A 26,110-nucleotide genomic window follows, 5' to 3' on the forward strand; every position below is an offset into this window, starting at 1 on the left:
AAAACTTAACAGCCCCAAAAGCTTTGACAAGATATCTACAGACAGACGGAAGGTGTCTGGCCTTTATCGTGGTGTTGAGGTATCTCAGTGGTTGGGCCAGCCCAGCCAGGGTGCTCAGTGCCCCAGACCAGGTGACGAGAGCTGCCTGCATTCCTGCTGTTTCCATGGAGACCAAACCTTTGTGTGGGTTCAGTAATCCCCAGCTGCAGCTCACACTGAGGTGCAGGTCTCCCTCACCTGGTGCCAGGAGAACGCACCCAGTGAACTCTCAGAGCATGCTGCTCCCCATCTCCTGATGCTCTGAACCTGGAGGTTTCACAATCAACCTGACTCTGTGACCCATGCTACTTGATTACATAATCAAACAGGGATTTAGAGTCTGCTGTGTCCGCACTTGTGGGGCGCTGAGCTGCACAACACAGGAAAGGAGATGGAATAGAGGCCAGTGAAACTCTCCAAGTCAGTGGTTCTCAACCTTTCTAATGCTGAGACCCTTTAATAAAATTCCTCGTGTGTGACCCCCCCAGCCATAAAATCGTTTTTGTTGCTACTTCATAACTATCATTTTACTGCCGTTATGAATCATAAATATCTGTGTTTTCTGTTGGTCTTAGGTGAACCCTGTGGAAAGGTCGTTAGATCACCCAAAGGGTCTTGACCCACAGGTTGAGAACTGCTGCTCTAGATTGTCCTTTCCCCCTGCTGCCCTCATATCTATCTGTCTCAGTACTTCTCTCTGCCTTTTCCTCATGGCGTTTCCATAGCTCATGGAGAAAACATGAAGGCCAACCACGGGGGCCATGCTGTCTGGGATGTGGGATGCTAGACTGGCTCAGATCGCCTGTGCCTGCCCCACAGAATGACGAGGCCTCACTGCTGCTCTCCTGTGGACACCCCTGTACACAGGTCAGTGACTGCATCTGGGCCGAGCAAGCCCACACCTGGGTTGGTGGATTTATTTGTGTGTGTGGCCGAGGAGGGGGCGGCATGCAGTAAGGAGCATGTGAAATTTAAAAAAAAAAAAAAAAAAAAAAAAAAAAAAAAAAAGCTGAAAAATTCAACCTCCAAAGAGGATGTTTTAATTCAAGAGACTTCCCACTGAAGAACCCCAGCACAAAACTAGAGACAAACATGTCGTTTTTGTCAAAAGCTGTTGCCGAGAAACATGTCAAAGCCTTGTGCTTTTCATTCAAACTTAGCGTTAAGTCGCAGCTAATGCGCTCATTAAGACTGCTAAATAAGATTCTAGTCAGAACAGAACTATGTGGAGCTCTAAAAAAAAAAAAAAAAATCTGCTGGTGTGGTCTGTCCCTGGCTTTGTGGTGCCTTGCCTTGTTCTGATGGCAGCGTAATGGTCCCTGGCAACTCTGAGCTTGCTCTTGCCTGTCCCCTCCCTGCCCCTAACTGTTTTATTTAACGGGTATCTCATGTCTTCCTAAAGAAAAGGGGTGGGGGGGAGTGTTGGCGAGATGTCACCATCGTCACCAGTGGCCTCTGGTGGAATGTCACCGATCCACTTGCAGCTGGGACACACAAATAGCAGCATGGTAGAGCCAAGGTTGTCTCAGCTCCGCCAAGTGATGGGTCAGAGGGAGAGCCCCAATTACTTTCAGCTTCCAGCGAGCAGTCTGTCCTTTAATGCATTTCCAGCCAGACTCCGCTGCGTTATTATTTTATAGCACATTGGGAAAGTGACGGCCAGGTCATTTTCTAAAGCCTGGGTCTTCTTGCTCTTCTTCGTCAGCTCCGCTCTTGACCTGTAGCTTAGAGCCTTCTTTCATTTTCCAAGTTAAGAAGAGGGGGTAAATGAAACGGATCTCCAATTTATTTCCAAGAATAGATGGTATTTTGGAGTGATTTGGGTCTATTTAGAAATGAACGCAGTTGCTTTTCCTGTTGCTTCGCTAGTGAAGAGAGGGAAGTATTTCTTAAACCAAGATAATCCTGACTCGGGGCATGGCGTCTGGTCCAGTGCTGTGGGCTTATGTCACTACAAACACCACTCAGGCCTTGGTCAAGGAAACAGAGCCACTGCAGTGGCTTGTCCCTGAATCCCCCTTCCTTCTTCTGACCTTGCCCTGGTCCCCCACGTGACTTCTGCACAGCAGAGACCCTTGTGTCTCGGAGGAGGAAGAGTACCAAGCCCGGTGTTGGGGTGAACTCAGGACAGGCTTCTCACCATCGCTCTCGGTTTCCTAGGTCTTGTCGCTGTAAGCCAGATGCTTAATGCTATTTTAATGCAGTTGTTTTGTGTGTGAATAATATGTTTCTTCTGCCAAACCTCAAAGCCTTGGAACTAAGATCTCATAAAAATGCCTAGAGTCCAAAGCTAATAGCAGTTATTCATCTGTTATGGGATAAAGACTAAGCACTTGGTGTTGACACTCTTTTTCCTCTCCATGGAGTCGGGTGACATGAACCTGGTGAGGGGAGGCTGAAGTGACAGACACCAGCACACCTGCTGTGGCCCGCCAGGCTGCTTCAGGTCACTGTTCTATCGACATGTCTCTCTGTCTTCAACCTCAAGAGGAAGCTACCTCTTCTGTGGTTCCCAACTCTGAGAATAGCCTCACCTCCTATCCATGTTAAAAGTTTTAGAAATTATGTTTAACACCCTCCCCGACTCCAATTCCCTATCATTTTCACTATATATCATTTACACACTCATTCAATAATTATTCTGTTATGCATAATGATAAAAACACTAGCTTGCTCGTAAGAGACGGTGTGGAGAGAGTCACAGTTAAGGCTGTGAACTCTGGGGTCTTGGGTGTGGTGCCATGGTAGCACAGTTTCCTAGGATGTGTGGGGTTCTCAGTCTAATCTATAGCACTGGAAAAAAAAAAAAAAAAAGAATGCAATATCCAAAGCTAAATGGGCTGCATCGCATCTCACTGCTACCACCCAGGAGATGTGTGAGTCGGGGCGAGATCTGCTTGTCTTCCTCTGTGCAATGTTGCAGGTTCCTTTTGACACATAAATGACTTAACATTTTAAATACAGTAGTGCTTGGCATCTGATAAAGGCCATAAGTATGTAAACAATAAAATAACAAGGGGGAGAAAGCGGACAGACTTTACACAGACTGGGGACATGGCTGTCTGAGGAGAAAAACCGTGTGAGCCCTGGGAAGCCCGAGATGGGGTCTGAAGGCCAAAGCTCTCCAGAGCTCCCCTTGCTCAGCCCTCTCTTGCTAAGACCTCAGAAACAACCTCGAATTGTCTTCCTTCCCTGCTCTCCGCCAAGACCATAGCCAGCGAGGTTTCCCTAATGAGTTAGTTTGACTTTATTTCCTAAGCGCCATTCTTTGGTGCCCCCTGAGGCCAGCCCGGGCTTCTGTCCTAACCCCTCAGTGGCTTCTCAGGCCTGCATTATTTTCCCTCCAGCAGTATCTCATTCCTCTTCATCCTCACCTATACACCTGGAACACACAGACACCAACTGTAGTCTGGCCCAGAAGTTATGTCTAACACCCACCCCCCAACTCCAACTCCTAACCTTTCACTGGCTTCTTCAGAACTTTCTGCATTTCTCTGTGTGCGCCACAATTTCTTACCCCTCTGCTTGCTGTGTTTTCTGTCACTTCCTGTCTCTTCCACCTACCCTTTCCCTTGTGGATCCCTATTATCCTCTAGACCTTACTCCCCCAGGGCAGCCTCCTCTGGGTGGACAAGGAGACCTTTCCCTGCCTGTGTTTACCTACAGCCCTCCCAGGAATCTATTGTCACAACCATCAGCTTATTGATCCTATAATTTTTCTTTGTATTCTACATACCTCTCAGTGCTCTTCTTTGGTCATGAGTTCATCTTTGGAATTCAGACGGTGCCTGACCCATGGCAGGCTTACAAACAATACATTAAGAACATCAAACTGTGTTCCCCAACCCCTCACATTTGTATGTAGACTTGATCCCAGCACCTCAGAATACGATCTTCTTTCTTAATAAATACAGTTTGCCTGAAGATCAGAGGACATGGCCAGCCATAAACAAGAGTCAGGCAGTGGTAGCACACCTTTAATCCGATCACATGGCAGGCAGAGTCTCTGGGTTCAAGGACACGCTAGGGAACAACAAAGTGTGGTGACACATGCCTTTTCCTCTCAGGGCCAACCACAGAGACCTGGAGGTCTGTATAGACAGGCAGTGACAAGGAAGTGAGGTGTCTGGGTTAAGAGCCAATGAGAGGGCAGAACAGCAAGGCAATAAAGGTGCAGGTTAGACAGGAAGAAGCTCTCAATTGGGAAGCTATGGCGGCGTGGTGAGCTAAGGTTGGCTGGTGGCTCTCACTATTTCTCTGATCTCTCTGGCTCTCACCCCTGTATTTGGCTCTGTGTTTCTTATTTAATAAGACTGTTGAGAAATTCATCTACACTTCTTCAAACACCGAGTGACTGTGGCAGAGGTAATTGGTGAGTTTGAGGTCATATTGGAGTGGAATAGTTCCTAATTCAATACGACTGAGGCGCTTACAGAAAGACACCATGGAGAGAAACACACGGGGAGAGGGACAATGATATGAAGGACACATCCAGGCCCAGGGCCTCCCCTCACACCTTACAGAAGAAACTAGCCCCTTGGTGCTTGGATCTTGAACGTCCAACCTTCATCCGGAACTGTGAAAGATTAACAGCAAACTTCTCTCGTGAAGCCCCCTAAGGCGTGGGACTTTGTAACAGCCGGCCGAGCAATCTCAGAGAGCATGTCTTCAAATGCTGGGTTTCCAGCACTTTTCAATGCATTCCTCTGTGTAAAGACTTAGCTTGTACGCAAATACACCCCAAACAGCTCCGTATTCCACAAATAGACGGACCCACCAGAACAGCAGGCCAGGTGGCTGTTAGTCACTGTGGCAAGCAGCCAAGTGTAGCTTCCTACAACCCCCCTCCTCCCTGGATATTCCAAGAACTTCACCCAAACGGGCAGGAGAGGCGCCCCTCTTGGCAAGCCCTCCCAGCAGGGAGGAGCGAGTTGGTGGGCAAGCAGGTGCTGATTTTCTTCTCCCAGCTGAGAAGGACGCAGGAGCAGCGGAGGTGGGGCCGAGTGAAGAGCAGGGGAGGAAGAGGAAGGAGTGCAAGAATGTGGAGCCAGAGCCATGCTTGTTCTGGATTCCAGGGCCACCGCACAGGATGTCAGAGCAGGCTGCACAGAAGCCAATCTGTCAGGCAGGAATTTCCCCCTTCTTAAAAAAGTTCTCCTCCTCCTCCATTCGATTGCGGGCCTCTAATAAACCATTCTTCCACATTTCTTCCGACTTCAGAAGTTCAGAGTGTGTTGAGCTGAAGACACACCAGGCTCATAATTATGGTTATTATAGGGAATGGTGTGCCCATCACCAGAGCATCTGGCTGTAATCACACACTTAATGGAAGGCAAGATGATCCGCTGCTCATAATGGACAGTTTCCGAGCCAGGCAGCCACCAAGTGCCCACCCTCTCACTTGGAGGCCCAACAGAACAGATGTTGGACGGAAGAGAAGATGTTATGTCTGTCTGGAGGGCCAGTGATCCTGGGGACAGAGCCAGGGAAAGCAACTTCCACGACCCTGTCAAGGACCATTATGATCTCTACCAACGAGGAAGGTGAAGACATGGGTTTTTCCTCCATGCTGGTGCCTGGAAAGGGGAAGAGCAGGATGAGTCCTAGTGTTTATCTTATAGGTGGTGAAATGAAGGAAGACGACCCTGGGCATGGACCATCATTGACTCTTAGTAGCACCAAGCACTTGGCCCTGTTCTCCAGAAATGAAGACACCAACACCCACTGAGAAGGCAGAATGGAAACATTTATATGCAACAATTCCTCTGAAACGTAGCATGCCTAGTGTGCACAAAGAGCTATGGGCTGGGTGCTCTGCAGTAGAAATCTACACCTTCCTGTCCTCGAGACTGGGAAAAATAAGATCAAGTGTTGACAGATTGGGCTCTTGGTGAGGGCCCACTTCCTGACTTACAGGCTACCGCCTTTATTTTCATGCTAGGCTCTCACACAGTGGTGCCTCTCCCATCACGGAAATGCTAGCCTCATGACCTAATTCAAACCTAAAGCCTGCCCAAAGACCCCACTTCCTAATCCCTCATACCAGGGATTAGGTCTTCAAGATACGAATTTAGGGAAACATTGAGTTCCGAATAGAACACTGATTAGATTTGCTCTGTAAACGCGTGTGTCTCTGCCATTCACTCTTACCTTCTTCTGCAGGCTTGAGTCAAGAAAGTAATAGCTAAGCTGACTTCGTTCCCTACAGATGGAAACCCTGAGCCCTTGAGACCTCATGCCCCAGATTGCCCAGGCCACCATGCTTCCTCTGAGCCCAATGCTTGCAGGGCTGGACTTTGACTGCTGGGGTCTCCGATGATGTCACCAGTGAGTGCCTGTCCACTGGCATTAAGAACCTCAAAGCCACTTTGTTACTTGTTTGTTAAACATCCAGCTTTGTCTGCAGCAGTCAGCTAACTTCCTGCATCACTTGGCTCTGTGCTTCTTTTTGCTACGCTGATCTGCTCCTGCTGCCTTTCTTCTGCCTATTTTCCTCCACCAGATCTTTTTTTGTTCGATTTGTTTGTTTTAGTCAGAGTCTTACATGGCCCAGGCTATCCCTGAATTCGCTATGTACTCTTTCACCAAGTCTATATCCAAAATTACACTGGGCAACCCCATAGGCACCTCAAAGTCAGCATGATTAACAATAAATGTGTACTATCCCTTGGCCCATCCTACCTCATAACCTCCATCTTTTCCATTGACTAGTTCTATTAGTAATCCCAATGCCAATGGCTTGACTTTTACCCAACATCCCGCCTCCCCACAAAGCCCTGCAGTGCTCACGCTGGTTTGCTGCATAGAAAAGAAAAGAACCCAGCACTGAGAGTAGATCCTTTGCCCAGGATCCAACTATTTGGGGGGTGGGGTGGGTAATTTTGTCAAAACTCAAATATCTACCTATTTTTAAATTATTAATTTAGCAACGCATGCACATTTAAGTTCCATATAGTATATGGGAGATAAAAATATCTAAATATTTTTTATAATATCTAAAATTTAAAAATATTTAAAGATGGGTCACTCACATTTCACAAGACAATTGTATTGAAAATCATGACTTGTAATTTTGACATCGGGAGTTTTGTCTGCCTCAGGACCTCCTGCTGTATTCATCTTTTTTTTTTTTTTCTAGAGCAAATCACAGTCAGTTCTGTGGTGTTTAAGACACAGCAGTTTTAGAGTCCAGATGTGATTCTGTGTCCAGAAATATTTCCTAAAGTCACATGGAACAGCTGGCTTTTTAACTATAAATTACAATCCTCACTGTGTAATCACATCTTAACACAGCCTTCCAAATGCTTGTATATAACACTGTCCAACACTTGGGGAAATGTCATCCCAGAGCAAATGAGAAAGATTGCATTGGCTTTGCCTGTCTTGCCCCTACCCCCACCCCCACCCAAGACCTTCAGTTTTGTTTTGCATATTTATTCTTGAAGCAGGATCTTGCTATATAGCTTAGACTAGCCTAGAACTTTCAATATTCCCCAAGGAGGCTTCAGCCTCCCTAGTCCTGGGATTTATAGATGTATGCCACCATGCCCAGCTCCTGGCGACCTTTGTAAATACGTCCACTAGCACTGATTCAAGTCATTCAGGCAAATGTGCCTTTCCCAAGCACTCATCTAGTTCGCTGGGAACACTGCTGTCATAGTTTGTGCCTAGTTTAGATAATTGATCGTACCACCCATTAATTAAGCCTGTTGCTTACCTAAGAGGACTGCCCTAAAAGGAATCTGTAAGAAGTCAAACACAAGGTGACACCATCTTTTTTTGTTGGATGATGTGGGAATGGTGGAGTCACAGATGAATAGTGCTTTTCATTAAGTTCTGTGGTAGCATCCTAAGTGGTTTCTCTGTTTCTGTTCCTTTCAGTTCACCTTCTACTCTGCTATATCTCCTCACCTAGGACACTCTAGTGGTTGTGTCCAAGCTCCTTACTATAACTTACAGGGCCCACTTTTTCTGGATCTGTTTGTTTTTTCATAAAACTCACTTCCAGCCATTCTTTATATTATAGCCTTTTAAATACCTCTACATCTTAATTTGTTGGAACCTATGACTGTTACCTTATTTTAAAAATAGCCCCTGAGCTACAGAGATGGCTCAGCAGCTAAAAGCACGTGCTGCTTGTGGTGGTTTGAATGAAGATGGCCCCCATAGGCTCAGAGGGAGTGGCACTATAGGAGGTGTGGCCTTGTTGGAGTAGGTGTGGCTTTGTTGGAGTAGGTGTGGCTTTGTTGGAGTAGGCGTGGCCTTGTTGGAGGAGGCGTGGCCTTGTTGGAGGAGGTGTGGCCTTGTTGGAGCAGGTGTGGCCTTGTTGGAGGAGGTGTGGCCTTGTTGGAGGAGGTGTGGCCTTGTTGGAGGAAGGGTGTCACTGGGGGTGGGCTTTGAGGTTTCAGGTGCTCAAGCCTAGCCAGTGTCTCCCTCTTTTCCAAATGCCTGCTGATCCAGACGTAGGACTTGCAGCTCCTTCTCCAGCACCAGCCATGTCTGCCTGTGTGCCACCATGCGTCTGGCCATGATGATAATGGACGAAACCTCTGAACTGTAAGCCAGCCCCAGTTAAATGTTTTCCTTTATAAGAGTCACTGTGGTCACGGTCTCTCTTCACAGCACTGGAAACCCTATCTAAGATACTGCTCTTTCAGAGGCCCTGAGTTTGGTAGTGAGTGCCCATCTCAGGTGGTTTGCGATGGCTTGTAACTCCAGGATGACCCATCTGATACCTTTGGCTTGTGTGGGCACATGTGCACATACATGTGCCTCCACACACAATTAAAAAATAAAAAAAACCCTACAAGTCTTTAATTAAAAGCTAACCTCCCTACAGTGTCTTTCCCCTATATTCTGTGATTTCATTCACTTTTCTCTACCTTTTGCTGTATTTTATGGATATTGTCTATCCTGCCATCTTTGGTTTATCAAAGACACTTGGGTGGAGGGACACTGTGCTATGTGCTCTTCTTACTCCACGTTTAGCTGTGCTTAGTAGTTATTTAATTACTTTAAAAAATGAACTTAATTTAACCAATGCTTCTCCAAGGCGACTTATTTCTTCTCCATTTCCAAATGATTTGGGGAAGAAATTCCTATGTTCACTCTTATATTTTGTAATACACTGGGGAGATATGAGTCAAACTGAAGAATTCTAGATTTTACTTTCTTCCCTTCAGTATGAGTTTTCAGGAACTTTGCCTTTGTGTGACTGGGGAAGCCTCCTCTCGGCTGGGCTGTTTCAGCAGAATACCAGAATTTAATTTCAACATTGACTGGGGTCCAAGGGAAGCACCCATCTAAAGGGTGGTAAGTTGGAGAAACAGAGCAGAAAGTGGGTTGAGGGGGCAGGAGAGATGGCTCAGCAGTTAAGAGCACTGACTGCTTTTCCAGAGGACCCAGGTTCAATTCCCAGCATCCACATGGCAGCTCACAACTGTCTGTAACTCCAGTTTGGGGGGGGGCGACACCCATGGCAAAACACCAATGCACATAATAAATAAAATATGCACATTAAAAATAAATACATAAATAAAAAAGAAGGTGGGTTGAGAAGAACATGCTGGATATGAGGAAACCACTTAGAGGCTCTCAGGGAACTTAATGAAAAGCTCTAGTTACGCTCATATGATGCTGGCCTTCATCTACCTGGGCAATATGTACCTGCATGGGCCAAGGAACATCTGGCAGATCCTCTTCCACATCGGAGTGGCTTTTCTGTCTTCATATCAGATTGTGACCAGACAGCTGCAGGGCAGGACCTGAGAAAACTTATGGCTACACTCACAGATAAAACAAGATGGGAATGGCTCAGAGCCCTGTCCCGCCACAGCGGTGGCACAGTTGGACTTTGCCTCCCTTCCACAGGCCTTCCTGTCCTGGCATCTCAGTTCACTCTGCTGCTTCCCCTGGAATACTCTTCTCCCTCATTCAGCCTGTTTCACATTTGAGTCCACACATCCACCGAGGTTCAATGGCTGGTTAATCATTTCACACTTAGGTGAGAGGATGAAAGGAAATAAATCAGTCCAACCCATCACTCCCAGGATAGCATCTGAAGGTGAACTCCCTCCAAGGTGGAATCAACCACCCTTTCCCTTCTCTTCTCCAAGTAAAACAGGCACACCCTTAGAATGGTGATGAATTCTTCTCCAGAGACCTGAGAACATTCTCTTATTTGGCCTATTATTTAAATTTATTCTCTTTATGTAACTGTGCAAAAGTAATGCTGTTCCCAAAGTATTATGATTTTCAGTCAATATGAGGCTTTGATTTGATACTTGCAAATTATGGGCAAAGGGCTGAACCTCGGATGTGTGCGTTGCTTCTATATAAGCCAGAAGAAAATGGATATATGAATGCAATCTTGGGACCAAGAGTCTCTTCATAACCACCATTTAATATTTAAAAATAAAATCACAGAAAAATATGGGGAGCTGCCCCTCCATAAAGACAGAGGAGAACAAAGTGCTGCCATAAAGGTTCCAGGAGATATTACAAGCACACACTCATTGCACACACGAGAGAATGACATTACGTTCTTTACAGGAAGGGGCAATGTTCCCACCACCTCTCTTCCTGCTTAGGAAGTATTTGTTCTGCATTCTGAAGTCCCTACAGCTAAGTATTCATGAGCAATGAGGTATTTCAGGGAAAGAAGAAGTTAGAATCACTGGACTGGGAAGATGGGGAGAGAGAAATGATCTTCATCCAGGGAAATCACAGACTGTAGCTATCAAAGGACAGGATTTTCATACAGATGTTTTTATCTTATTCAAATCTCAACAGGAGGCAGAGTTTTTATGCTTTTGAACTCATAGTGGATTGAGAGAGAATTTTCCCTGGAGTTGTAGAGACCTGGGCTCCATGTTAGTTTTATTTCACTTCCTGGTGATTTCATCACCCTTTAACAAGAGATTTTTTGTTTGTTTGTTTTAATCTATTTATCATGGGGAATCTTAAGGTTCCTTCTGGATTTTATGTTCCGGTTCTGTTACCTGGTACTTGCTAGCATGTGAGCAGCTTCATAGTCTATAGACACCAAAGCAAGAATATTTACCTGGAGAATGTTACTCTAACACTGAGCTGTACAGGAACGTTGCTGGGATACCAAACCCAGAGCCATTCAGCTGGTCCACCTCCAGTTTGTCAGCATGGGCAAAGTGCATTCTGCTCCCCTTCTCAATCTCCAAGTAAGTTAATTTCTCTGAAGTTGAAGTTGTTTGTATAAAGGGAAGAGAGAGAGAGCAGGGCAGGGTGGGGGATTCTGGGAGTGACTGAGTTTTGGGGGACACTAACATTCAATCCGTTGTAAGTAGCTAAACCTTTCATTCTGTTAAGTATTGCTCACTGTATATTTCAGTACATTACCTCCAGTATTTCACAACTATCTTCTAAACTGTAATGTCCTTTGATAGGAGAGGAAACAGATTGTAGACGGATTGTAGAATTCACCCAAGGTCATTCAAGAAGTGACAACACCAAGACCAGAAGCCAGGGTTGCCTGTCTTCAAAGCTCATACTCTCTACTTGTCATACTAACTCCAAATATAGCAACTGACTATAAAAGGGACAGGTCCATAAATATCATAGTATATCGTTCTTACTGTTATATGTTGTGTAAAATACATGTAGATCAAACCTCACATAACAAATCTTGAGAAACCACTTGCTCCATTGTGCTTTAGAGCAAAAGACAGAATTGTGTCATTTACTCTATTGTAATGAGCAGACATCCAGTTGAAAATTGACTACACACACACACAATATATATATATATATATATATATATATATATATATATATATATATATATATACACTAAGTTTTTGGGTTAGCATACAATGCAATGTGTTTCATCAGGACATCCTCATTTATTTCTAATTTCTAAATAAAATTTCACTTAGTGAATTTTATAGGCTCTGACATTGCTTTATCACACACAGATTTTCTCTAATACAGGCATAACCAACATGTACAGAACAGTTAAGTTTTCTGAGTTGCTCTCAATTGTTGATGCCTTCCTTTGCTGCTCTTCTGAGACCCAGCTCAGGACCACATTTTCATCTCTGCCCTTGAGTCTGTCTGCTCCATGTATTTCAGTACTCCACACCTCTGTGAATGAACTGAGTACATTTACAAGCCAAGGCCAGAGAGGCTATGAAGATATCACAAGACATCAATCTGCAACACAAAGAGAGCCCTCACCAGAATTCAGCTGTGTGGGTGACTCTGTCCCAGACTTCTAGTAGCTAGAACCTAAGAAATTCTAGTGGTTTATAAGCCACCTAGACTGTGTTATTCTGTTACAGTATGTCAAATGGACCAAAACACCACTAACTTTATTTATTTACTCTCTCTCTCTCTCTCTCTCTCTCTCTCTCTCTCTCTCTCTCTCTCTCTCTCTCTCTCTCTGTGTGTGTGTGTGTGTGTGTGTTATATAAATGGGTATCATGGTGCATGTGAGGAAGTCATATGAAAACCTGTGAGAGTTAGAAGTTCTTTCCTTCTGCCATGTGGGACCCGAGGACCTTCTCAGGTCATCAGGCTTGCTAGCAAGTGCTTTTAACCTCTAAGTCACTTTACTGGCTATTCAGACTCCATGTTTTGTTTTAAATCCCATTCAGTTGACCTGGTTGTTGCTGTACTTCCAACTACCCATCAATATGTAGGATAAAAAAAGGATCCATGTATCCTTGTATAGATATGAGAACAAATTTTCTCCTCATTGAGATGATGATAATAGAAATACTGTCAATATGAACCCTCATTGCTATGATTCGACATGTGAGGAGTAAAATGAAATAAAGCCAGTTCCTCATTCATTCTTTCTAAGGAAACTTAGAGAAACTTTTCTCATATTAAAAAGAAATTAAATTGATAAGGAAGACAGAGTCCACAAAACGTGAGCTCTGTTTTGGGAGAGGAGAAAATACAATTCCTAGAAAATACAATTCCCAGATCAATGGAGATGAGACACCCAGGGTGTCACCTGAGGTACACGCAAGTATCCAGGTAAAAGAGAAGAAAGTTGGGGCTTTCAGAGTGGACTGTCAAGAAAGACATTGAAATGAAAAAACTTGTATCGCTTACAAACTGTATGGCCATGGCAGGCTTCTTGTTATCTAGTTCTTCTATCTTAAGTTAACTCATTTCTATTAGTCTATACTTTGCCATGTGGCTCATGGCTTGCCAGTACCTTATATCTCACTTGTCATGGCAGTGGTTGGCAGTGTCTCTCTGACTTAGCCTTCTACTTTCCAGAATTCTCCTCTCTCCTTGTCCCGCCTACACTTCTTACCTGGCTACTGGCCAATCAGTGTTTTATTTATTAACCAATCAGAGCAACACATTTAACATACAGAACATCCCACAGCAGATGAGTACATCTATTTGTATGTCCTTGTTGAAGACTGAGTGTGTCTTCTGATGGTGAGTTAGTAATAATGATGCAAAGACAGAGAGAGAGGAGAGAGAGAGAGAGAGAGAGAGAGAGAGAGAGAGAGAGAAAGAGAGAGAGAGAGAGAGTCAACCCAGCTGCTATTGACTTCAAAGAATTATCTAAGAAAGTCATCACAGATACCACCATGTTCAACAATGAAAAGCGTGAGAGTGGTCATTAAAATGCAATCACTGAATATTTAATAACAATTGATAATACTATAGTAAGATGGTAGAAACTAGAAATGAGGGAGAAACTAGGCATAGGTTCTCATTGACCATAGAGAAAAGCAGAAAGTGGGAATATAAAAAAACTAGAGTTTGAGCCTGTGTTAGAAGCACCGTGTTCAGTGTCAGAAGAAAGGGTGAAGAAGTGAAGACCATTGCTCACACAGCAAAGCTTCGAGAATAGGAGGGCTGGAGCCTTACAGCGTACTTGATTTTTAAAATTAAAATGTAACATTATCCTTTGTGATGGTTTGAATAAAAATGGCCCCCACAGGTCCATAGGGAGTGGCACTATTAGGAAGTGTGGCCATGTTGGAGTAGGTGTGGCTCTGTTGGAGGAAGTGTGTCTCCCTTCCTGCTGCCTGTGAATCAAGATATAGAACTCTCAGCTTCCTCTCCAGCACCCTGTCTGTCACTGTGCCACTATGCTTCCTGCTGTGACCATAATGGACTAAACTTAAGAGCTGTAGGCCAGTCCCAATTAAATGTTTTCCTTGGTAAGAGTTGCGGGGCTCTTCACAACAATAAAATCCTAATTAAGACATCCTTGCTTGACTTTGGGTCTGAAGTGTTCCCCAAAAAACCAGGTGTTGGAAGCCGCATTCCTAGCCTGGGATGCTCGTGGGAGGTGGCAGAACCTTCCTGAAGTAACACCCAGGAAAAACAAGTGAGTCCAATGTGACCTCGAAGGAGGAGGTATTGGCACTGATGTCCCTCTGTTCTCTCTGCTTCCTTCACCATGAGGTGACTAACCATAGACTATGATGTACTATTCTGCCAAAGACTCAAGTGACCATGGACCAGAACTTTTGAAATTGAATTCTTCCCTTTATTTGATTGTCTTAGGTGTTTTGTCACAATGATGGAACATGAACACAATTTTGATGCAAAAACAAAATAAACAAGTGCATATAGATCGAAACTATTTATTTAAATGACAGTTACTATAAGAAAAATAAAGATTATCTTTGAGCCATCACTCACATTTAGCTATAATTAACATTTGGTGTGTTTTGTCCCAATGTAGGTTTTTGTCACAAAGTGAATATATTTGTATATGCTTATCTACATATTGAAAAAATATAGTTCTTTTACTACATCATAGGCATTTTCTTATGTGATTAAAACCTTTCTGGGTTTTTGCCAAATATTCAGTCATATAAATGCAATTTGGCAATTTCTTGCTGATGGGAATCTCATTTTTTTGAAACACGTTTGCCCACTTAAACATTTCAATAAAACTTTGAGTTACTTCTCTTTATAAGTTTTGTTTGCCAAAAAGGAACCTTGAAAAGATCACAGCATGTTTTAAGACGAAATACTGTTCTAAGTTCTAGGGAAACACTGCATTGTTTCCCCCAAACTCACATGTTGAAAATTTAACCCAGTATCTCGAAATATGACTGAGTTTGCAGATATGCTATTTAATAAGGTATTATTATTATTTATTGTTATTATTTATTTGTTTTTTTCTGAGACAGGTTTTCTCTGTGTAACTCTAGCTGTCCTGGAACTCACTCTATAGACCTATCTGGCCTCGAACTCACAGAGATCTGCCTGCCTCGGCCTCTCCAAGTGCTGGGTAGTGAGGTATTAATGGAATCGTTAGGATGAGCCTTAATCCAATAGGACTGCCATAAAACAGAGATTAAGGCTAGGGAGATTGCTGGATGGGTAAAGTGCTTGCCATGCAAGGAGAGGACAGACCTTAGGCTCTCTAGAACCTATGTAAATTTCCATGCTGGCCCACCTGAAGTTCCAGGACTCAGACACAGGGACATAGGTTTCCTAGAACAAACTGTGTTGCTGGATTAGTCATATTGGTGAACAGTGGGTTCAACCGAGAGACCCTGCTTCGATGAATAAGAAGGAGAGCAGCCAAGAAAACTCCTCAGTAATCAAGCTTGGGCCACCACTGCATGTGAACACACTTGCATGTGCATTGAAACACACAGATGGATCCATGCCTACACACACACACACACACACACACACACACACACACACACTTGTGAGAGAGGAGATTAAAAGAAAGCTACAGGAAGAGAAACTTGTGTGGTGCCTTGAATGAAACTGCCCCCCATAGGCTTATAAAGTTGAATAATTGGTTCCCAGTTCAAGGAACTGTTTGGGAAGGATTAGAAGGTGTGGCCTTGTTGAAGGAGATCCATCATGGGGGTGGGGTTCAAGGTTTCAAAAGCCTGCTTCATACCAGCTAGTGCTCTTTCCTATGTGTCTGTGGATCAACATGTAAGCTCTCATCTTGCCTGCCTTCCTGGTGCTACACTCCCTGCCATGATGATCTTAGAATTTAAGTCTATAACTGCAAGCTCCAAATAAACTCTTCTGTAAGTTACCTTGGTCACAGGGCCTTCTCACAGCAATATAAAAGTCACAGTGTTTAGCTAGTTCCCCTTGGGACACTTATTTTTTTCTCCTTGACAAAATTCTGCTTTCTCCAGTTTCTAAGATAGTAAAAAAAATATATAACACTTTCTGTTTGGCACAACTCTTGCCGTTATTTCAGCAGATGCTAAATAATTATAGGCATGCTTAGCATTTCAAGAGTATGTTTCCTTTTAAGTCCTTAACGCACATATTCACATTTATGTTTCAATTTCCACGAGGAGAAGAAACAAAATAATGAAAATTGAAAACTTCCAGTCTTAACTATCTGCTAAATAGAAGTGGGACAGGGACTGAAGAGATGACTCAGCCACTAAGAGCATTTGCGACTCTTGCAGATGACCCTGATTTGTCTCAGCATCCACATTGACAGTTCACAACCGTTCATAATTCCAGTTCCCGAGCATCCAATGCCTCCTTCTGACATCTAGGTATCCTGTGCATACATGGTGCATAGACATACATGTAGGCAGAATACTCATAAACATAAAATAAAATAAATCTACGAAAAAGAAAAGGAAACGGGGCAGGTAATGGGTGAAGTTACCATCCAGTGGTGATGAGGACTGACCTCTCCTAGTGCTTGTCTAAGTTCACAGACATCCAAGGGCAGGCATCCTGTGCAATTGGCAGATGTGTTGACATCAGGAGATCACCTATATCATGCCCCTATGTTCAAGGCTGGAGGATTTAAAATATTTGAATAATGACAATGAGGGTTGATACACAGATTTTTTTTTCTTGGTAAAAGCTTTTTTCCTTTATGTCTTAGAATCTACCTTTTTTGAATGTCTTCAGAAATATGATAGTACCTCACGTTTCCCCAGTGCTTCTTCCTGGAGGAAAATTGAAGTGCTCTGCCTCACATGAGCCCTTGTAGAATTCTGATGTGTTTGAGTTTGCCGCGTGTTCTACAGAGCACAAGAGGGGATCGGCCATTAACCAGAACAAGCTCTATAGGCCCATGGAAATAGTAATTAATGAGCAGGGTATCAGTTCAAATTACCTTGGGATCTGATCATTTGGCTTTCTCCATGCTGCCTTGAATGGATTAGATGTGTTAGAATTCAGGTGAAGATCTGCATGGCTGTCAGGGGATGGGGCTGCACAAGGACTTGTTAGAGATGTCAGTTCCTGTCATCTTTGCAGTCACACGATGTTTACTGAAGGTAAATCTATGAAGATTCACTGATGTGTTTTCCAGGTCTGTGACTTCAGAACTCTTAAACCCTCTAATCTGGAATTTGGGTTGAAAAGCACCAACTAAATTTGGAGGATGACAATATTCATTCTTTAAAAGCAGCAGATGGAATGTAATCCTTGTTCAGCTTTTCTTAGACCCCATCTGGATGCCTGGGAAAAGAAATATGAAAGAATTCAAAATGTGCATAGGCATATAAAATACAAAATAATGAGCATGCTTTTTTGTCTCAATCTAGTAAAAAATTTCTACTCCAGGGGTGTAAAAGATGTGACCTGGAAAATACTGATATTTTTCTTTTTCAGATAAAGCCATATATTTTTTTAAAAAAACACAAGCATATGAAGATAGAAAATTGAAGCTTTGCTATATGATAACATCTGAACGATTTAATGATTAAACAGATTTCTTTGGAGACATGTGAATGATAAAAAGAAGTTTACTTTTGCTAATTTGTCCATTCAACACTTACTGCTTGTGGTTGAGATAGCTTGGTCAATTAATTATATTGCCCAAATTTTGCTTTGTTTTCTTGCTGTCCCCTCTTGCCATAAAACTCCTGGTAGTAATATGGGTGCCAACAGGCTGGTCCAGCAAAAGCGTCCCATCTCTCCATATCTAGCTAACCTATCTGCAATTGTAATTCTCCTTCACGTGACAACAAATTCAGAAGTTTGGGGGATGTTATGGTTTGCATCTGAAATATGTATAAAAGGCTCATGTTTAGAATGATTGGCCCACAGCTGGTGGCACTATTTTATACGCTTGGAAACCTGTGGAAGGTAGGATCTGGTTGGAGGTAACGGCTCACTAGAGGTGTGTCTAGTCTGAAGGGCAGACTCTGCCCAGCCCTCATCTTTACCCTGGTTGCTTCTTGTCTACGACAAAGGAGTGCCTCCAAGTTGTTTCTCATGTCACCAGATGTCCCATCACATCATATGCCCAGAAACATTGAAATCCACCAGGACAGGTTAAACTCTGAAACCATGAGCCAAATTCAGTGATTTCCCCCCTTACACTGTGTCTGTCAGATACCTGGTTATAGAGATGAGAAAATCAAGCAAAACAAAGGGTTAGGACCAGGATATTATTCTAGCCTACTCTGTTGAGTTTACTTTTACCATAGCGACCTCAGAAAGAGCCATGAAAAAGTACAGATTAGATGACATCACAGCTCTATTCACAACAGTATTGTAAATCCTCCTTTTGCTGTAACACAATATGGAAACAACAGCTTACTGAGTCTGTTTTTTGTTGTAAGTTTGTTTATGGTTTCAGGGCTGAGTACCCTGCATTGGACAACCAACAGGCAGGTATATCTCTGGGAAAGGTTAATCCTCCTCCTTCTGCCTGTCATCAGTTGTCTGTAGTTTCTTGGTGAGGGGTGGGCTCCCTTGAAATCCTCTCCCTTTATTTTAACATGTCCATTGATATTGCCATGTTCTTGTCCTGTTTATGTGACCATTTCTAGGAGAGATTGTTTCACAGCAAACATCCTGATATTCTGTGTCTTACAAGCATTCCAACCCCTCTTCCCTGATGTCCTCTGAGCCATGGATGTAGGAGTTGTGATGTAGATGCATTACCGCCCAAACCATTGATCTCAGTATTGTCTCTAGTTGTGATCTTTCTGTGCTGCTCTCCATTTGCTGTAAAGGGAAGCTTCCTTGATGAGGGACAGTAGTTACACTTACCCGTGGGTACAAGGATAAGATTTAGAATGTCGTCTTGACTTAGGCTGGTCTAGCACAGCAGCAGTAGTAGATTCTTTTCCAAGGTCCATAACCTCACCAGCTCTAGGAAGCTGGCTAGGTTTCCGGTCCCAAGCATGATTTCCCTCTTGTTGAATGGGCCTAAAGTACAATTAGACAGGGATTGGTTGCCTCAGGCTCATAAGTACCATTTTTGCCCCTTTATGCATATCTTGCCACAATTCATAGTTGTTCAGCTGAGTTCATAGGTTGTTAATAGGTGTTGAGGCTGGATAGGGCCATTTAATTGCTTCCCTCCCTTGGCATCTTGCATAGTATTTTCTGGAACCATGGAAGCTAGACCTCAGGGAAGAGGCGTTCAGATCAGATCCTGCTTGAATCATCAAAGCCCAGTGTCCTAAGCATATGGTGTCTTCAGCAATAGGAGCCTACCCTGTACCATGGAGAGGCAGCGAGGGCCCACATTGATAATCTGTATTGTTTTGGGAGACACTTGGATAACCTATCATTCCAAAGAGGTTTCTTGTGCCTGGTACTGGGGTTTTTGCTAGTCTGGTTTTTGTGGGGAGCATTGTCAGCCCAGGTGACTTAACTTCCTTGAGGTAACCCAGATCCAGAAAGACAAACTCCACATGTTCTTCATCATCTGCAGTGCCTAGCTCCTAATCCTCAGATGTGAATATCCAATGTGGAGAAACCACAGAAACTGGAAAAGCTATAAAGGGACCATAAGTGGGAGTGGGGGGTGGGGTTTGGGAAGGAAACAGAGTAGAGTAGAGGTGATATGAAGTAGAAAATGGAATAAAGAGGAGTGGGTTCCAAATGAAGAGGAGGGTTGGAGGTCAATACAGTAAGAGGGAGAAGGAACAGAGACAAATCACACCTAGGTTGCTCAGTAAAGCTTCAAGGAATCATATCATTTCATATTTATCTAAAATTATACACAATGCACATAAGTGTATGTGTATACCTATAACACTAATCTTTCCCTGAATTATATACAATTTAACATTTATGTTTATTTTTCAGTTAAATTGTGTGATCCTAGAGGGCAGCAGATAACTTAGACACTTCTAATTTGTGCTCTGTGCCACACTCCACTGAGAATGGAGTGTCATCTACACCCTTTGGATGCTTACTGTTGGACGGCCCGAGCACTCAAGACCTCACTCATGAAATGATCCCTGGAGAGAAGAGATCTCATTTCCAGATGGGAAAACCGAGGCGTAGTGGGGTTGACACTGGAATCCTCTCGTCAGTGAATGACAGGTGTGTCAAAACTGCACCTGCCGGACCATACACCCCGCTCTCTCTGAACTTTGGTGGTTTTCATTTGCTTTCAGACATAGTAGTTTCCTGTCAGGCTTATCAAGGCGAGCTTGAGCATTCATCAATGAATGTTTTTTTGTTTGTTTGTTCATTTTCTGGCATTTCAGCCTTTTCTTGTTCCTGCACTTAACTGTGACTGTCCCTTCTCACAATCTCAGAAGATCCTGGCTGTGACAGGGAGAGAAGGGAGGGAACTCTGGAGGATGCTGCGGAGCGCTGAGGTCTCCAGTAACAGTTAATGTGCTTATTCCCTAACAATCCTCGGGAAATTTAGCGGTGATGTGTGCAGCAGTAAAAATCATTTCCACTTCAATTCTCACATGGCAGGCAGCATGATAGGATGTCGGCAAGGCTGGTTAGAGGCCTGGCAGAATCCCAAGACCACCCTGTCTGCACACCCACATCCTTGTCATTGGCACTCTTGCCTGTCATTTATCTACAGGAAAGAGGTCAAGGTTCTCAGCAGCAGGGAACACCCACTCCTCCCAGTGCCTCCTGGGAACCTCACTCTCTCAAAGGAGGATAACTAAAAATTGTTCTGGAAGTGGTGTTGTAGACAGAACCAAAAAGCAGAGGACGAAGGGTGATAAAAGCGCAAACATAGTGAGTTCAGAGACTGGCATGCTGGAATATTTTTGAGAGGATGGAAGGGGATCCCTGTGGAGAATGGGAGAAGACAAAAGAAAGAAGAAAGCCCCATCTAAGGAAGTGAATTGTGTACAACCCCCAACAATTCAGAATCTATCCTGAGACTAGTCCCAAATAGACTTTCATGTACTCTAGTCTGAATTATAATGCAGCCAACCATTGCCCGGCCATATCAGTATTCCCCTAGATTCAATCAAGACTGAGAGCCCTCACTCACATAACTTTTGATAGTGTGTTGTAATAATTGAATTACTTCTTTACTAATTACTGCTGTTAACCTTTTACTGGGCCTAATATATAAACGAAATTTTATCATTGTTGGATATGTATACAAAATGTTATATATAGTGATACATATATATGTATATGTATGTACCATCCAGTTTGGACATCTACCGAGGTTCTCAGAACCTACTCTCCTATGGATAAGGTGGACTACAGCAATACCTAAAATTATGTAAACAAATATATAGATAAAACAATTATCAGTTGGGTAGATAATACAATTGATGTATGAAACCAAAAAAATCTATGTGAATACATATCAAAATTAAGGCTAAACACAGAGGAAAAAATTGGATTATGCTAGAGAAAAATTACTTGTCTTTTGTATTTTCTCTATTGAAAGTCACATATAAAAACAAAAACATGAAAAAGTGGTACAAGAGGTGGCGAGATTGATTTTCGTCTTATGAATAAGAATATTTGTTTTTCTCCTAGATTTTTATGGCTTTGGTAGTTCTTGGCTTTCAAAACTACTGATTTGTGCTGACCAAATGTTAGAGTCAGTGCCTATTTGTTTGAGTTTGTAATTTTTATTACATCCTTTTCATTTCAACAGAGGGCCCCCAAAGAGATTAATGTTCTGTGCTATTACACTGTACCTACTCCCAAATCACTAACAGGAAGAAGAAAACAATAATCTCTGCATATTGAATTCATGTCTCAAAAATATATTCATGAACATCCCAATATACAAAATAAATATTCCTTTGTTGATAGTGCAAGTAGCATTTCAAAAACAACTTTTAAACAGACATGAGCACAGTTCCACAGAATGAAACCAACACTTTTGCATGTAGAAACACTGTTCCATGGAGAAAAAAATGCATGCTACAGAGACAAATAGGAAAACGGTTGAATCCTAGAGACACCAGGGACCAGCGGTGGGTCCTGAAAGATGTTACTGGTCCTCTCTTCTGGATGGTGGATGATATTAATCAGGCCTCTCTGTTCAGAGGACCCATCTGCTAGACACAAATGGATACTACCATCTGTCAAATTATTTTTCTCTATAGTTGAGATTCATATGCTTCATTCTTTCATTAAACTAATATGATAAACTGACTCACTTTATTCAACCTTGTACTATGGAGATGAATGACTCTTTGTAGGATATGATCCTTCTTAGGAGCTGCTGGCTCCAACTTGCTCACGCTTTGTGAAGAATTCTGGGAGGATGCTCTTGAGGGTTGCTAGCATGTAGGCTTCTTTTTCATATGATGCATTTATTTTGAGTATTATCAGAGTTGTCTTTAGAGTATATGAACTATAGAAAATATATTTATATATTTGATGAAAAACATTATGATCAGAGTATGGTGACACCTCATCTGTAATATCAGCACTGAAAGCATCAGGCAGGAGAACTGCAAGTTTGAGACTAGCTTGGGCTACATGGAGATTCCATCTCACAAACACATACTATGAAATTCAAAGTCTTATGCAGGACATAATGAAGATTTGGAAAGCAGGTAGGGGGAAGGAACTTCTTGTTTGTTTATTATCTAATGTGTGGACATAAAGCCTCTTTATCATCTCTTCCTGGTTAGGTCCAGGAACCATCGCTTCCAGGTCTTGATCGTCAAGTCTCACATCTTGAGAAACCTCAGCAATGCTGATTGATTCACAGCATCAGGATTTATTTGCACTGAAGCCGTGGAGATCTTCCTACCTCTGCAGTTCCCTACCGCCAGTCACATTGGTCCTCATGAGGCACCCCTTGTCTGCTGTCCAGGAGCACTGGGTTCCAAGGAGGCACAGGTAAGGCTACGACTGGGCTCTGTGATGATGGCTACATAGGTAGGCATTTCCAGAATCTGCAGGAAACATGAATGATAATTTGGCTTTTGTTCATGTTGAACTTGCCAATTAGAATTCTCTAGCCTCCATATGGAACTTGCTTTGTCTTTAAAAATATTTACTTATTTATATGTATGTGTGTATATCTGAGTGAGTGCATATCAAGTGTATGCTGGTGCCAGTGGAGGCCAGAAGAGGGCATAGAATTCTTCGGAGCTACAGTTATAGGTGGGTGTAGGACTCCTGACCTGTGTGCTTAGGAAGGTCCTCTGGAAGAGCAGCCATTGGCCTTAGCTGCTAAGTCATATCTCCAGCCCTGTGTGGAACTCTTCAGACTGTAACAGTGTATTTGTAGACCTATATTGTCGCCCTTGCCTTGCCCAAATCCTCCCCTAACACAGGAGAGAGGGATGAGCCATAAATAGAGCAAGAAGGCAGTTGCATTTTTACAGGGATGTCTGTATCTCCCCTACAAGATTTAAAGCTATGCTCCGAGAGCACAAACACATAAATCAGAGGCAAAAGAGAGCAAGGACCTCAAAGACTGCAGGAGTGGGGACAACCACTTCAAGTGAAGTGTGGAGCTAGTGGAAGGGACTGGGACCAAACTAGCTTTCAGATGCAAGAATTTACAGGGTCAAACATGCTTCAGTGTAGCACTGCAGTCAGAATATAGAATGTAGAGAGTCAGGACGTGGGAACAAATGTGTGGCTCAAAACCAAGGCTGGCAATGAAGTTTGGCTAGTTAAGAGTCTTTAACTTGCCTTGTGTTGACTTAAAAGGGCCACTTATTACCTGTATTTCAGCACCATCTTGGCGAGCCGATGTTGTGCTTCCAAATGTGAGTACTGCACATCATCTTAAGGTTCTTAGTAAGAAATTTGCCTTCCCAGGCCTCCCTCCTGGAATAAGAACCTAACCATGAGGTTCTCTCACCACACCAGAAGGGTGAGCTCATGGGCTTGTTAGGGCATTTGGTTAACCCAGTATACAAGGTCTACATTCAAAGACACGAGAGTCTGGAGCAAGGGACCGTGAAGGTGCTAGCACAAACTCAATGCACTTCACTCTGAGAGCTCTGCTGGCCTTACTGACTTCTAGGTACCAAAGAGGTTTTAAAATGTTAAGATTGTATCAAATGGGGTTCCTAGACTTACAGGCTCAGGGATAGGGCCTATTTTGCAACATTACAGAACGAGGGAAGACATTATCACTCCTGCTTTGTTCCCTGTGTTCATATGAGGCTAGAGTCAAAATTGAAATTACTGACATAAAGTTGTTCATAATATTATTTTCTTTAAAATATTCATTTATTTATTATATATACAGTGTTCTGCCTGCATTTATGCCTGCACGCTAGAAGAGGGCACCAGATCTCATTACAGATGGTCGTGAGCCACCATGCAGTTACTGGGAATTGAATTCAGGACCTCTGGAAGAGCAACCAGTGCTCTTAACCTCTGAGCCATCTCTCCAGCCCCCTGTTCATAATATTCTTATTGTGTGTTTAATGTCTGTAATGTTTCTTGGACCATGGAGACTTCCGTTCTTCATTTTCACATTTTGAAATGTGTTGGCACATTTATGATCATTATCTTCTTTAAGGGATGAATTTTTCATCTTGAATGAAGACACAAATCCTTTGTTGTGAAGTTTGTCTTGTATGGGGTTAAAACAAAAGTGCACTTTCATTTCCTCTCTTCTATTCTTTGTGTTGTTTTCCTGTTTGTTTCTTTGTTTCCAAAGCAGCAAGGTAACTTTATACAAGGTAAAGTGATAGCATAGATTGGTAAAAAGAAATATGCTGTCAATAGTGATGGTGGGCCATATGAATGAGAGTACCCAATGCTGCCCATAGTGACAGTGGGCCATATGAATGAGAGTTCCCAATGCTGTCAAGAGTGACAGTGGGCAATATGAATGATTGTCAATGATAATATTTATTTAAGAAAATTATAAAGACATTATTCTCTATAGTTGCTGCATTAGTTAATGTCTGTTGCATTGATTAAATTCCATGACCATGACAAATTTTAGGAGTTCCAGAGGGGTAAGAGTCAGTCATGATGGGGGGCAGGGGGTGGGGAAATGGCAGCAAGTGGCAGGCGGCATGGTGGCATTAGTAGAAAGGTGAGAAATCACATCTCACCACGAGGAAGCGAAGAGAGATCTGGAAGTAGAGCCAGGCTATATAATGTCAGAGCCCATGTTCAGTGAAGCATTTCCTCCAGCAAGGCTGCACCACCCAGATTTGCCCAAACGGTGCCATCATCTAGGCACTGAGTGCTCAAATATCAGAACCTATAGAAGACATTTCTCATTTAAACCACCACGGCTGCCACCCAAAATATGTATATGAGGATAAAACTTGCCATTTGCCTCACCTTTTCAATTCAGAGAAAGTCTACTTGAAGCTGGTTGTACACTGTGAAATTACGAACAGGAAACACATGGCAGAGCTAGTTTCCTAAACCCTAATTCTTTGCATTATTCCTTTACAGAGTAAATTGTAATAAGGGACAATGATGTAATTTTTTTAAATAAAGAATTTATGAAGCATTCTCAAGGCCTTTTGTCTTGCCCTCCCTTCTATTCTTTCAGTGGAGGGTCTGGGAGTCAGGGCTCAAAGGAGTTTCCCTTTGTTCTACTCTCTCTTCTTGGACTCTGTCTCCTTGACTTCCAGAAAGAGCTGTGGGAAAGCCTGCAAAGGGGGGGGGGTGCGGATGTTGCTGACAGAGCATTCGGTGATACTGATGTGGGAGAGAAAGGACCCCAGGCTGGCTGTGTTCCTTGGTTTGACAAGGCATGATGAAGGCTTATCTGGGAAGGTAGCTGGGATTTGCCTAAGTGGAGATTTCTGAGAGGGTTGCTGGTTGCCATGGTAATGAGGGAACAGGGCTGTGTACATGTGAGCCCTTGTGGAGTCACAATCTCATCTCTTCTCAGAAGCCATCACAGTCTTAGTAATGGATGGAGAGTTAGAGAAGGGACTCATCACCATTGGTCTTCTGTTCTGTGAAA

General features: G+C 43.1%; 1 long non-coding RNA gene across 1 annotated transcript; it reads left to right on the plus strand.

The window, feature by feature from the left end:
* Positions 1-558: 558 nt before the first annotated feature.
* On the plus strand, positions 559-24,457 carry LOC114686744. Its single transcript, XR_005090214.1, has 4 exons — positions 559-906; positions 20,059-20,298; positions 22,839-23,049; positions 24,419-24,457. It is a non-coding gene; the product is annotated as an uncharacterized LOC114686744 (long non-coding RNA).
* The last annotated feature ends 1,653 nt before the right edge of the window (positions 24,458-26,110 follow it).

This window comes from Peromyscus leucopus, chromosome 8a (genome assembly GCF_004664715.2).
Source record: "Peromyscus leucopus breed LL Stock chromosome 8a, UCI_PerLeu_2.1, whole genome shotgun sequence".
NCBI lineage: Eukaryota > Metazoa > Chordata > Mammalia > Rodentia > Cricetidae > Peromyscus > Peromyscus leucopus.